The 12,855-nt window shown below is 45.5% G+C and overlaps 1 protein-coding gene across 3 annotated transcripts in view; it reads left to right on the top strand.

The window, feature by feature from the left end:
* The first annotated feature begins 819 nt into the window (after positions 1–819).
* Positions 820–12,855, top strand: part of LOC139276506 (glutamate receptor ionotropic, kainate 4-like) — a 229,933-nt gene continuing 217,897 nt past the window's right edge. For all 3 annotated transcript variants that reach the window (XM_070894626.1, XM_070894625.1, XM_070894627.1), the window contains exon 1: positions 820–930. The gene's annotated coding sequence lies outside the window, so the exon portion shown is untranslated. The remainder of the gene's footprint in view (positions 931–12,855) is intronic.

Here is a 12,855-nt window from a genome sequence, read left to right as displayed (position 1 = left end):
TCGTTGCTGATCGCTCATTCTCAGCACTCGTTGGTTCGTTACTCCATTGCAATGTCCTTTTGCTCTCCTCTCAAGCTTGCAGTTGGTTGATACAATTAACACAGTTCAGTTGTCTCAGCACTTTAGCCGATCTTGAGCAATAAACAAAGCCATCATGCTCTGCACTAGCTGTTCTGTGCTGATCACAGATTCCTGGTTCTTACAGCAACCTCGGTTAGACCACGTACACATTTGTACCTGTTTAGACCCTGTACACCCTCACATATCCATCCTTAGACCATGTACACCCTCACACATCCTGTACACCCTGACACATCCATCCTTAGACCATGTACACCCTCACACATCCTGTACACCCTGACACATCCATCCTTAGACCATGTACACCCTCACACATCCTGTACACCCTGATACATCCATCCTCAGACCCTGTACACCCCCTTTTTCAGCACTTCCCCGCACCTTCCTACTGTATTGTGCAGGATTCAGCCTTGGTCTTTACTGCAATCTAAACGCGAACGTGTGCTGTGGATGTGTGTGGTGGCTGTAGATGTGAACTTTGACTGTTGAGGTTGGTGGGTCATGTATTCCCGACTGGGTGTAATGGTGGGGTATAACGTGCATTTGGAGCTGCTGTGGCTGCGCTTCCTTCACTCGGCCTTAGGGGGCGGGGTAGGGATCCCGGCACACTGCTCATCCTCCGAGAAATCCCAATCTGGATTTCCCCGAGCTTTTGGCCGGCACTCAGTCGCTGTCGGGTTCGACGCCTGGTTTGGGGATTGCGGCTCTGTTTTTTGTGAATGTTGGTGTATTGTTGGATTCGATTCCAGGGCGCAAGAAATCACTGGAATTATGATTAACTCTTTGTGACATTCATTAACCATTGGTACAAGTTTTCTGAAAAGGATTCATGTTGAATTGAGATTATTGGTGAGTGAATTCATCTCTTACTGCGGAATCTGCGCCTTCTGCCTGCTCAGTGTCCAATTCTCAGCTGCCTTTGCGTTAATGGAAAGGAATTTTGCGAGGCCGCGACTTTGTGTATTTTCAGTCGAAACGAAATGCAATAATATCTACAATGAAGACTTTTCTGGCACTATGTCTTCAAACGTCGCTCAAAAACAAGGTGTTTGAAAGGATGAGATGCTCCGCGCACACTGCTTCATTCGGGTTAGCTGCTAAATGGCGACACTTCTTCGGAGAGTTCATGAGCTGTTTCATGCTGTGTGTCTTTTCGGCTTCTCTGCCAGGAAGGTTCCCGGAATCAGTGAGAATTACAGATCGCAGCATTGAATGAATTGTACACACTTCCAGCAGCAGAGCCCACCGAAGGCGAGATTCGAGTGTTGCCATTTAACAATGATTTAAATTCAGTAGAAACACGATATTTAAAAAATAGTTGTCATTTTGGTTACAAATCACAACCTTATTAAAATATACAAAATCAGACTTCCAAAATCTACAGTTCGCACTCGTGCGTTCTATATTTCTATATCCGAAGGTTTAAAGCTGAAAAATGCATGCATTACTGTAGATATTATCGGTGGACAAAAAATCTGAGCGGTATTTGTGGGATGACAGCAAGAAGGATCTTCTGTCTCACTGAAAACCATTGTGGCATTGGCACCTCTAATAGGCCTTGCGTGACTCTCAACTGTGCAGGATTCTGCCATCTTTACAATATATAACCCAACACATTACAGTCTGGCTTCGTCCTTTGCTCTACCGAAGAATTATTAGTAGTATTCACATTAGCTTAGTGCTATGAATACTACATTACTAACGCTCACATCTATTTACTCTTACAGAATCGTAAACAACACAAAATGTAATTTTTCTAAACAAACAAAACCATATATCCATGCTTGGATAACTATAGTGAAAACAGGTGTAAGATGATCTTTCTGTGCACTGAACATTATCTAAATTCACAAAGATCACTGGTCTGAAGTTCACAAAAAATAGTTTGCTCCTACTTAGTCTCCAGTGGATAAAGTGGGCTAGAACGATTGTCATCTCAATGAGTATTATATAAATGATTTTCTTATTAGGCTGTGTTTACTCTTGATTGCTGTTTGCAGCCTGGTCCCGCTGCTATTGGCTGCTCATAATCCTGTCCCGCTGCTATTGGCGACCCATAATCCGGTCCCGCTCCTATTGGCTGCCCAAAATCCGGTCCCGCTCCGATTGGCTGCCCATAATCCGGTCCCGCTCCGATTGGCTGCCCATAATCCAGTCCCAATCACAATTGCTGTCATAGAATCATAGAAATTTACAGCACAGAAGGAAGCCATTCGTGTCCACGCCGATCAACAAGAGCTAGCCAGCCTAATCCCACGTTCCTGCTCTCGGTCCGTAGCCCTGCAGGTTACGGCACTTCAGGAGCACATCCAATTACTTTTTAAATGTGGTGAGGGTTTCTGCCTCTACCACCCTTTCAGGCAGTGAGTTCCAGACCCCACCACCCTCTGGGTGAAGACATTTCCCTTCAAATCCCCTCTAAACCTCCAACCAACTACTTTAAATCTATGCCCCCTGGTTGTTGACCTCTCTGCTAAGGGAAATAGGTCCTTCCTGTCCACTCTATCTCAGCCCCTCATAATTTTATGCACCTCAATCAGGTCTCCCCTCAGCCTTCTCTGTTCCAAAGAAAACAAACCCAGCCTATCCAATCTTTCCTCATAGCTAAAATTCTCCACTCAAGGCAACATCCTCGTAAATCTCCTCTGTACCCTCTCCAGTACAATCACATCTTTCCTCTCATGCGATGACCAGAACTGCAAACAGTACTCTAGCTGTGGCCTAACTAGTGTTTTATACAGTTTAAGCATAACCTCCTTGCTCTTGTATTCTATGCCTCAGCCAATAAAGGCAAATATACCGTATGCCTTAACCACCTTATCTCCCTGGCCTGCTACCTTCAGGGATCTATGGACCTGCACTCCAAGGTCCCTTTGTTCCTCTACACTTCTCAGTGTCCTACCATTTAATGTGTATTCCCTTGCCTTGTTAGCTTGTTACCTCGTTACCTCACATTTCTCCAGATTGAATTCCATTTGCCATTGTTCTGCCTACCTGACCAGTTCACTGATATCGTCCTGCAATCTACAGCTTTCTTCTTCATTATCAACCATACAGCCAATTTTAGTCTCATCTGTAACCTTCTTGATCATACTCCCTACATTCAAGTCTAAATCATTGCTATATGCCACAAAAAGCAAGGGACCCAGTACTGAGCCCTGCGGAACCCCACTGGAAAGATCCAATCACAAAAACATCCATCAACCATTACCCTTTGCTTCCTGCCTCTGAGCTAATTTTGGATCCAACTTGCCAGTTTGCCCTGGAGCCCATGGGCTTTTACTTTCATGACCAGTCTGCCATGTGGGATCCAATCAAAAGTCTTGCTAAAATCTATATACAATTCGTCAAACGCACTACCCTCATCGACCCTCCTTGTTACCTCCTCAAAAAATTCAATCAAGTTAGTCAGACATGACCTTCCCTTAACAAATCCATGCTGACTGTCCTTGATTAATCTGTGCTTTTCTAAATGAAGACTTATACTGTCCTTCAGAATTTTTTCCAGTAATTTTCCCATCACCGAGGTTAGGCTGACTGGCCTGTAATTACTCGGTCTATCCCTTTCTCCCTTTTAAACAAAGATACAACATTAGCCATCTTCCAGACCTCTGTAGTAGAATGATGATCAGAGCCTCTGCTATTCCTCTTTTGCTTCTCTTAATAGCCTGGGATACATTTCATCCGGGCCTGAGGATTTATCCTCTTTCAAAGCTGCTAAGCCCCTTAATACTTCCTCTCTCACTATCTTTATTTAAACTAATATTTTACACTCCTCCTCCCTGATTGCAATGTCTGCATCGCCTCCCTCTTTTGTGAAAAGGGACACAAAGCATTGATTAAGAACCATGCCCACGTCTTCCACCTCCACACACAGATTACCTTTATGGTCTCTAATAGGTGCTACTCTTTTTCTTTACTTGTCTTATTGTATTTATAAAACATCTTTAGGTTTGCTTTGATTTCACTTGCCAAAATGTTTTCATGCTCTCTTTGCTTTCCTAATTCCCTTTTTAACTTCACCTCTGCACTGTCTATACTCCTCCAGAGTTTCTGCAGTATTAGCCCTCGGTATCTGTTTCTTTATCCCTCGACATCCAGGGGGCTCGAGATTTGGCTTCCCCCAATTGAGAACTTTTATTCCTGCTCTATCTTTGTCCTTTTCCATAACCACCCTAAATCTAACTGAATTATGATCACTAGCACCAAAATGCTTTCCCACTGACACCCCTTCCACCTGGCCAGCTTCATTCCCTAAAACTAAGTCCAGAACCCCCCCTCCCTTGTTGGGCTTGTTACATACTGGCTAAAAAAGTTCTACTGAATGCATTTTAGGAATTTTGACCCCTCTAGTCCTTTCACACTAATTTTATCCCAGTTAATATTAGGGTTGTTGAAATCCCCTACTATTACTGCCCTGTTGTTTGTGCACTTTCAGAAATTAGTCTACATATTTGCTCTTCTATCACCCTTTGACAGGGGTCAATAGTACACTCCCAGCAGCGTGATCACCTCTTTTTTGTTCTTCAATTCAACCCATTTGACCTCATTTGATGATCCTTCTAATATATCATCCCTCCTCAAAACTATAATTGTTTCTTTAATTAATACTGCGATTCGCTGCCGCCCCCTCCCCGCCTCCTTTTTTTTAACCCCCTCTCTATCACATCTGAAAAACCTGTAACCAGGAATGTTGAGCTATCATACCTGCCCTTTCAGCCATGTCTGAGTAATAGCGATAATATCATACTCCCAAGTGTCTATCTGAGCTGTCAGCTTATCTACCTTATTTCCTATACTCCTTGCATTGATGTATATACCATTTCGGACTGCCAAACTCTCTTGTTGTCTATTGTATATATCTATTGTAGTCTTTGTTTCCTGTCTTCCAAATTCGCTTTCTACTTTTCTGCTTTCCAGTTTCAGCTGTGCTTTTCTCCCTTCTGAATTTATCCCCCTGCCAAGCTAGTTTAAACCCTCCCCAACAGCACTAGCAAACACCCCCGCGAGGATATTGGTCCCGGCTCTGTTGAGGTGCAACCCGTCCGGCTTGTACACGCCCCACCTCCCCCAGAAATGGTCCCAATGCCTCAGGAATTTAAAGCCCTCCCACCTGCACCATCTCTCCAGCCACAAATTCATCTGCTCCATCCTCCTATTTCTGGACTCACTAGCTTGTGGCACTGGGAGTAATCCGAAGATTACTCCCTTTGAGGTGCTGCTTTCGAATCTCTCTCCTAGCTCCCTAAACTCTGCCTGCAGGACCTCATCCCTCTTTCTACCTATGTCATTGGTCCCGATATGGACCACGACCTCTGGCTGTTCACCCTCTCCCCCCAGAATGCCTGCGGCCGCTCAGTGTCATCCTTGATCCTGGCACCAGGGAGGCAACATACCATCCTGGAATCATGTCTGCGGCCGCAGAAACGCCTGTCTGCTCCCTTAAATATCGGGTTCCCTACTACTATAAGCTCTTCCATTCTGCCTTCTCCTCTGTGCAGCTGAGCCACCCGTGGTGCCGTGGACTTGGCTCTGGCTGCACTTCCCAGAGGAACCATCGCCCCCACGGTACTCAGAACAAAACACTGGTTGGAGAGCGAGATGGACTCAGGGGACTCCTGCACTACCTGCCTGGTCCTCCTCTTCTGTCTGGTGGTCACTCATTGCCCACTCTGCCTGCACACTCTTAAGCTGCGGGGTGGTCATCTCTAGCAATGTGCTATCCATGAAATTCACAGCCTCACGGATGCACCGCAGTGACTCCAGCCACCGCTCAAACTCCGAAACCCGGAGCTCAAGTCGCTGTAGCTGGTGACACTTCCTGCACATGTAGTCATCCAGGCCACAGGAAGCATCCAGGACTCTCCATGGCACAGGATGTGCACTCCATGGGACTGAGCTGCCCTGCCATGCTTCTAGTTATTAGATTAATTAACTAAAGTTAACTAAATCCTTAGTTAAAGATTAAAAAACAGACAAAAAAAAATCAGTTGCAGTTTAGGTACGAAATAGTTTTACATTTTATAAACTATGATGTTATTTAAATAAATAAATAACATCATTTACCCTCAACTTTTATTTTGAGAGAACAGGAAAATTTTAATAACATTTATATTCTAAATAGTTGGAAGTGAGCAAAGCTTTTTATTTATTATTCCGGGATGTGGGCAACACTGGCAAGACCAGCATTTATTGCCCATCCCTAATTGCCCCTTGAGAAGGTGGAGGTGAGCTGCCTTCTTGAACCGCTGCAGTCCGTGTGGTAAAGGTGCTCCCACAGTGCTGTTAGGGAGGGAGTTCCAGGACTTTGACCCAGTGACGATGAAGGAACGGCCGATATATTTCCAAGTCAGGATTGTGTGTGACTAGGAGGCGAACGTGGAGGTGGTAGTGTTCCCATGCACCTGCTGCCCTTGTCCTTCTAGGCGGTAGAGGTTGCGGGTTTGGGAGATGCTGCCGAAGAAGCCTTGGCGAGTTGCAGCAGTGCATCTTGTAGATGGTACACACTGCAGCCATGGTGCGCCAGTGGTGGAGGGAGTGACTGTTGAAAGTGGTGGATGGGGTGCCAATCAAGCGGCCTGCTTTGTCCTGGATGGTGTCGAGCCCCTTGAGTATTGTTGGAGCTGCACTCATCCAGGCAAGTGGAGAGTATTCCATCACACTCCTGACTAATGCCTTGTAGATGGTGGAAAGGCTTTGGGGAGTCAGGAGGTGAGACACTTGCCACAGAATACCCAGCCTCTGACCTGCTCTTGTAACCACAGTATTTATGTGGCTGGTCCAGGTAAGTTTCTGGTCAATGGTGACCCCCGGGATGTTGATGGTGGGGGATTTGGCGATGGTAATGCCATTGAATATCAAGGGAAGGTGGTTAGACTCTCGCTTGTTGGAGATGGTCATTGCCTGGCACTTGTGTGGCACGAATGTTACTTGCCACTTACCAGCCCAAGCCTGAATGTTGTCCAGGTCTTGCTGCATGCGGGCATGGACTGCTCCATTATCTGAGGAGTTGTGAATGGAACACTGTGCAATCATCAGTGAACATCCCCACTTTTGACCTTGTGATGGAGGGAAGATCATTGATGAAGCAGCTGAAGATGGTTGAGCCTAAGACACTGCCCTGAGGAACTCCTGCAGCGATGTCCTGGGGCTGGGTTGATTGACCTCCAACCACCACAACTATCTTCCTCTGTGCTCGGTACGACTCCAGCCAGTGGAGAGTTTCCCCCCTGATTCCCATTGACTTCGGTTATACTAGGGCTCCTTGATGCCACAATCGGTCAAATGCTGCCTTGATGTCCAGGGCAGTCACTCTCACCTCACCTCTGGAATTCAGCTCTTTTGTCCATGTTTGAACCCAGTCTGTATGAGTTCTGGAGCCGAGTTGTCCTGGCAGAACCCAAACTGGGCATCGGTGAGCAGGTTATTGGGAGTAAGTGCCGCTTGATAGCGCTGTCGACGACACCTTCCATCACTTTGCTGATGATTGACAGTAGACTGATGGGCGGTAATTGGCCGGATTAGATTTGTCCTGTTTTATGTGGGCAGTTTTCCACATTGTCGGATGGATGCCAATGTTGTAGCTGTACTGGAAGAGCTTGGCTAGAGGCGCGGCTAGTTCTGGAGCACAAGTCTTCAGCACCACAGCCGGGATGTTGTCGGGGGCCATAGCCTTTGCTGTATCCAGTGCACTCAGCCGTTTCTTGATATCACGTGGAGTGAATCGAATTGACTGAAGACTGGCTTCTGTGATGGTGAGGACCTCAGGAGGAGGCCGATATGGATCATCCACTCGGCACTTCTGGCTGAAGATGGTTGCAAATGCTTCAGCCTTGTCTTTTGCATTATTGAGGATGGGGATATTCATGGAGCCGCCTCCTCCCGTTAGTTGTTGTCCACCACCATTCACGACTGGATGTAGCAGGACTGCAGAGCTTTGATCTGATCTGTTGATTGTAGGATCGCTTAGCTGTTTATAGCATGCTGCTTCCGCTGTTTAGCATGCATGTAGCCCTGTGTTGCAGCTTCCCCAGGTTGGTACCTCATTTTTCGGTACACCTGGTACTGCACTCCTGGCATGCTCTTCCACACTCCTCATTGAACGAGGGTTGGTCCCCTAGCTTGATGGTAATGGTAGAGTGAGGGATATGCCGCGCCATGAGGTTACAGATTGTGGTGGAATACAATTCTGCTGCTGCTGATGGCCCACAGTGCCTCATGGATGCCCAGTTTATACAGTGACAAGATCCCTCTTTGTTTCACATAATGTCCTACACTGTTCAACATTTCAATGCTTTTGACTTCTCTCCTGAATTTTAAAATAATGTTGCGTGGGATAGCTTGGTACTTAGCAGCAGTGAATCCTGTGATTACATAAGAACATAAGAAATAGGAGCAAGAGTCGGCCATTTGGCACCTCGAGCCTGCTCCGCCATTCAATAAGATCATGGCTGATCTGATCATGGACTAAGATCCACTTCCCTGCCCGCTCTCCGTAACGCTTTATTCGCTTATCGCTCAAATATCTGTCTATCTTCACCTTAAATATATTCAATGATCCAGCCACCACAGCTCTCTGGGGCAGAGAATTCCACAGATTTACAAGCCTCAGAGAAGAAATTCCTCCTCATCTCAGTTTTAAAAGGGCGACCCCTTATTCTAAGATTATGCCTCCTATTTCTAGTTTCCCCTATGAGTGGAAATATCCTCTCTGCAGCCACCTTGTCGAGCCCCCTCATTATCTTATGTTTCAATGAGATCACCTCTCATTCTTCTGAACTCCAATGAGTATAGGCTCAACCTATTCTCATAAGTCAACCCCCTCATCTCCAGAATCAACCGAGTGAACCTTCGCTGAATAGCCTCTAATGCATGTATATCCTTCTTTAAATAAGGAGACCAAAACTGTACGCAGTACTCCAGGTGTGGCCTCACCAATATCCTGTACAGTTGTAGCAGGACTTCTCTGCTTTTATACTCAATCCCCCTTGCCATAAAGGCCAACATTCCATTTGCCTTCCTGATTACTTGCTGTAGCTGCATACTAACTTTGTGTGTTTCATGCACAAGGACCCCAAGCACTTTGCAATTTTTTTCCATTTAAATTATGAGCTTTTTTATTATTTTTGCCGAAGTGGAGAACCTCACATTTTCCCACATTATACTCCATCTGCCAAATGTTTGCCCACTCACTTAGCCTGTCTATATCCCTTTACAGATTTTTTGTGCCCCCCTCACAATTTGCTTTCCCACCCATTTTGTATCATCAGCAAACTTGGCTACATTACACTCGGTCCCTTCATCCAAGTCATTAATATAGATTGTAAATAGTTGAGGCCCCAGCACCGATCCGAGGCACCCCACCAGTTACTGTTTGCCAACCGGCAAATGACCCATTTATCCCGACTCTCTGTTTTCTGTTAGTTAGCCAATCCTCTATCCATGCTAATATATTACCCCAACCTCGTGAACTTTTATCTTATGCAGTAACTTTTTATGTGGCACCTTATCGAATGCCTTCTGGAAATCCAAATACACCACATCCACTGGTTCCCCCTTATCCACCCTACTCATTACATCCTCAAAGAACTCCAGCAAATTTGTAAAACATGACTTCCCTTTCATAAAACCGTGCAGATTGCTTGATTGAATCATGCTTTTCCAAATGTCCCACTATTGCTTCCTTAATAATGGACTCCAGCATTTTCCCAACCACAGATGTTAGGCTAACTGGTCTATAGTTTCCTGCTTTTTGTCTGCCTCCTTATTTAAATAGGGGCGTTATATTTGCGGTTTTCCAATCCGTTGTGACCACCCCAGAATCCAGGGAATTTTGGTAGATTACAATCAATGCATCCACTATCTCTGCAGCCACTTCTTTTAAGACCCTAGGATGTAAGGCATCAGGTCCAGGGGACTTGTCTGTCTTCAGTCCCATTATTTTACCAAGTGCTATTTCTTTAGTGACAGTGATTGTATTAAGTTGCTCCCTCCCTATAGCCCCTTGATTATCCCCGATTGGGATGTTTTAGTGTCTTCTACCGTGAAGATAAATGCAAAATATTTGTTCAAAGTCCCTGCCATTTCCCTGTTCTCCATTTATTAATTACCCAGTTTCATCCTCTAGGGGACCAACATTTACTTTAGCCACACTCTTCCTTTTTATGTACCTGTAGAAACTCTTACTATCTGTTTTTATATTTCATGCTAGTTTACTTTCATAATCTATTTTCCCTCTATCATTTTTGTAGTCATTCTTTGCTGGCTTTTAAAAGTTTCCCAATCCTCTGGCCTCCCACTAGTCTTGGCCACATTGTATGCCCTTGTTTTAAATTTGATACCATCCCTTATTTCCTTAGTTAGCCACTGATGGTTAACACTTCTCTTACAGTCTTTCCTTCTCATTGAGATATATTTTTGTTGCGAGTTATGAAATACCTCCTCAAATGTCTGTCTGCCACTGCTCATCAACCGTCTCATACTTTAATCTATTTCCCGGTCCACTTTAGCCAACTCTGCCTTCATACCTTTGTAGTCTCCTTTATTTAAGCTTAGGACACTGGTTTGAGATCCAGCTTTCTCACCTCCAACTGAATTTGAAATTCAACCATGTATGGTCACTCATTCCTAGAGGATCCTTTACTAGAATCATAGAAACATAGATACATAGAAAATAGGTGCAAGAGTAGGCCATTCAACCCTTCGAACCTGCACCACCATTCAATATTATGGCTGATCATTCACCTCAGTACCCCTTTCCTGCTTTCTCTCTATACCCCTTGATCCCTTTAGCAGTAAGGGCCATATCTAACTCCCTCTTAAATATATCCAATGAACTGGCATCAACAACTCTCAGCAGCAGGAAATTCCACAGGTTAACAACTCTCTGAATGAAGAAGTTTCTCCTCATCTCAGTCCTAAATGGCCTACCCCTTATTCTTAGACTGTGACCACTGGTTCTGGACTTCCCCAACATAGGGAACATTCTTCCTGCATCTAACCTGTCCAGTCCCGTCAGAATTTTATATGTTTCTATGAGATCCCCTCTCATCCTTCTAAACTCCAATGTATAAAGGCCCAGTCGATCCAGCCTCTCCTCATATGTCAGTCCTGCCATCCCGGGAATCAGTCTGGTGAACCTTCGCTGCACTCCCTCAATATCAAGCATGTCCTTCCTCAGATTAGGAGACCAAAACTGCACACAATATTCCAGGTGAGGCCTCACCAAGGCCCTGTACAACTGCAGTAAGACCTCCCTGCTCCGATACTCAAATCCCCTAGCTATGAAGGCCAACATGCCATTTGCCTTCTTCACTGCCTGCTGCACCTGCATGCCAACCTTCAATGACTGATGTACCATAGAAACATAGAAAATAGGTGCAGGAGTAGGCCATTCGGCCCTTCGAGCCTGCACCACCATTCAATAAGATCATGGCTGATCATTCCCTCAGTACCCCTTTCCTGCTTTCTCTCCATACCCCTTGATCCCTTTAGCAGTAAGGGCCATATCTAACTCCCTCTTGAATATATCCAATGAACTGGCATCAACAACTCTCTGCGGCAGGGAATTCCACAGGTTAACAACTCTCTGAATGAAGAAGTTTCTCCTCATCTCAGTCCTAAATGGCCTACCCCTTATCCCAAGACTCGGTTCCCTGGTTCTGGACTTCCCCAATATCAGGAACATTCTACCTGCATCTAACCTGTCCCGTCCCAGCAGAATCTTGTATGTTTCTATGAGATCCCCTCTCATCCTTCTAAACTCCAATGTATAAAGGCCCAGTTGATCCCGTCTCTCCTCATATGTCAGTCCAGCCATCCTGGGAATCAGTCTGGTGAACCTTCGCTGCACTCCCGCAAGAACGTCCTTCCTCAGATTAGGAGACCAAACTGAACACAATATTCCAGGTGAGGCCTCACCAAGGCCCTGTACAACTGCAGTAAGACCTCCCTGCTCCTATACTCAAATCCCCTAGCTATGAAGGCCAACATACCATTTCCCTTCTTCACTGCCTGCTGTACCTGTATACCAACTTTCAGTGACTGATGAACCAGGTCTCGTTGCACCTCCCCTTTTCCTAATCTGCCACCATTCAGATAATATTCTGTCTTCGCGTTTTTGCCCCCAAAGTGGATAACCTCACATTTATCCACATTATACTGCATCTGCCATGCATTTGCCCACTCACCTAACCTGTCCAAGTCACCCTGCAGCCTCTTAGCGTCCCCCTCACAGCTCACACCGCCACCCAGTTTCATGTCATCTGCAAACTTGGAAATATTACATTCAATTCCTTCATCCAATCATTGATGTATATTGTAAAGAGCTGGGGTCCCAGCACTGAGCCCTGCGGCACTCCACTAGTCACTGCCTGCCATTCTGAAAAGGACCCGTTTATCCCGACTCTGTGCTTCCTGTCTGCCAACCAGTTCTCGATCCACGTCAGTATATTACCCCCAATACCATGTGCTTTGATTTTGCACACCAATCTCTTGTGTGGGACCTTGTCAAAAGCCTTTTGAAAGTGTAAATACACCACATCCACTGGTTCTCCCTTGTCCACTCTACTAGTTACATCCTCAAAAAATCCCAGAAGATTTGTCAAGCATGATTTCCCTTTCATAAATCCATGCTGACTTGTACCGATCCTGTCACTGCTTTCCAAATGCGCTGCTATTTCATCCTTTATAATTGATTCTAACATTTTCCCCACTATACCATGGCACCCAAGTCTCGTTGCACCTCCCCTTTTCCTAATCTGCCGCCATTCAGAT

The sequence above is a fragment of the Pristiophorus japonicus genome, chromosome 11 (assembly GCF_044704955.1).
Source record: "Pristiophorus japonicus isolate sPriJap1 chromosome 11, sPriJap1.hap1, whole genome shotgun sequence".
In the NCBI taxonomy this organism is placed as follows: domain Eukaryota; kingdom Metazoa; phylum Chordata; class Chondrichthyes; family Pristiophoridae; genus Pristiophorus; species Pristiophorus japonicus.
The sequence above is the reverse complement of the archived record's forward strand: the minus strand, read 5'-3'. Positions and strand labels throughout refer to the sequence as shown.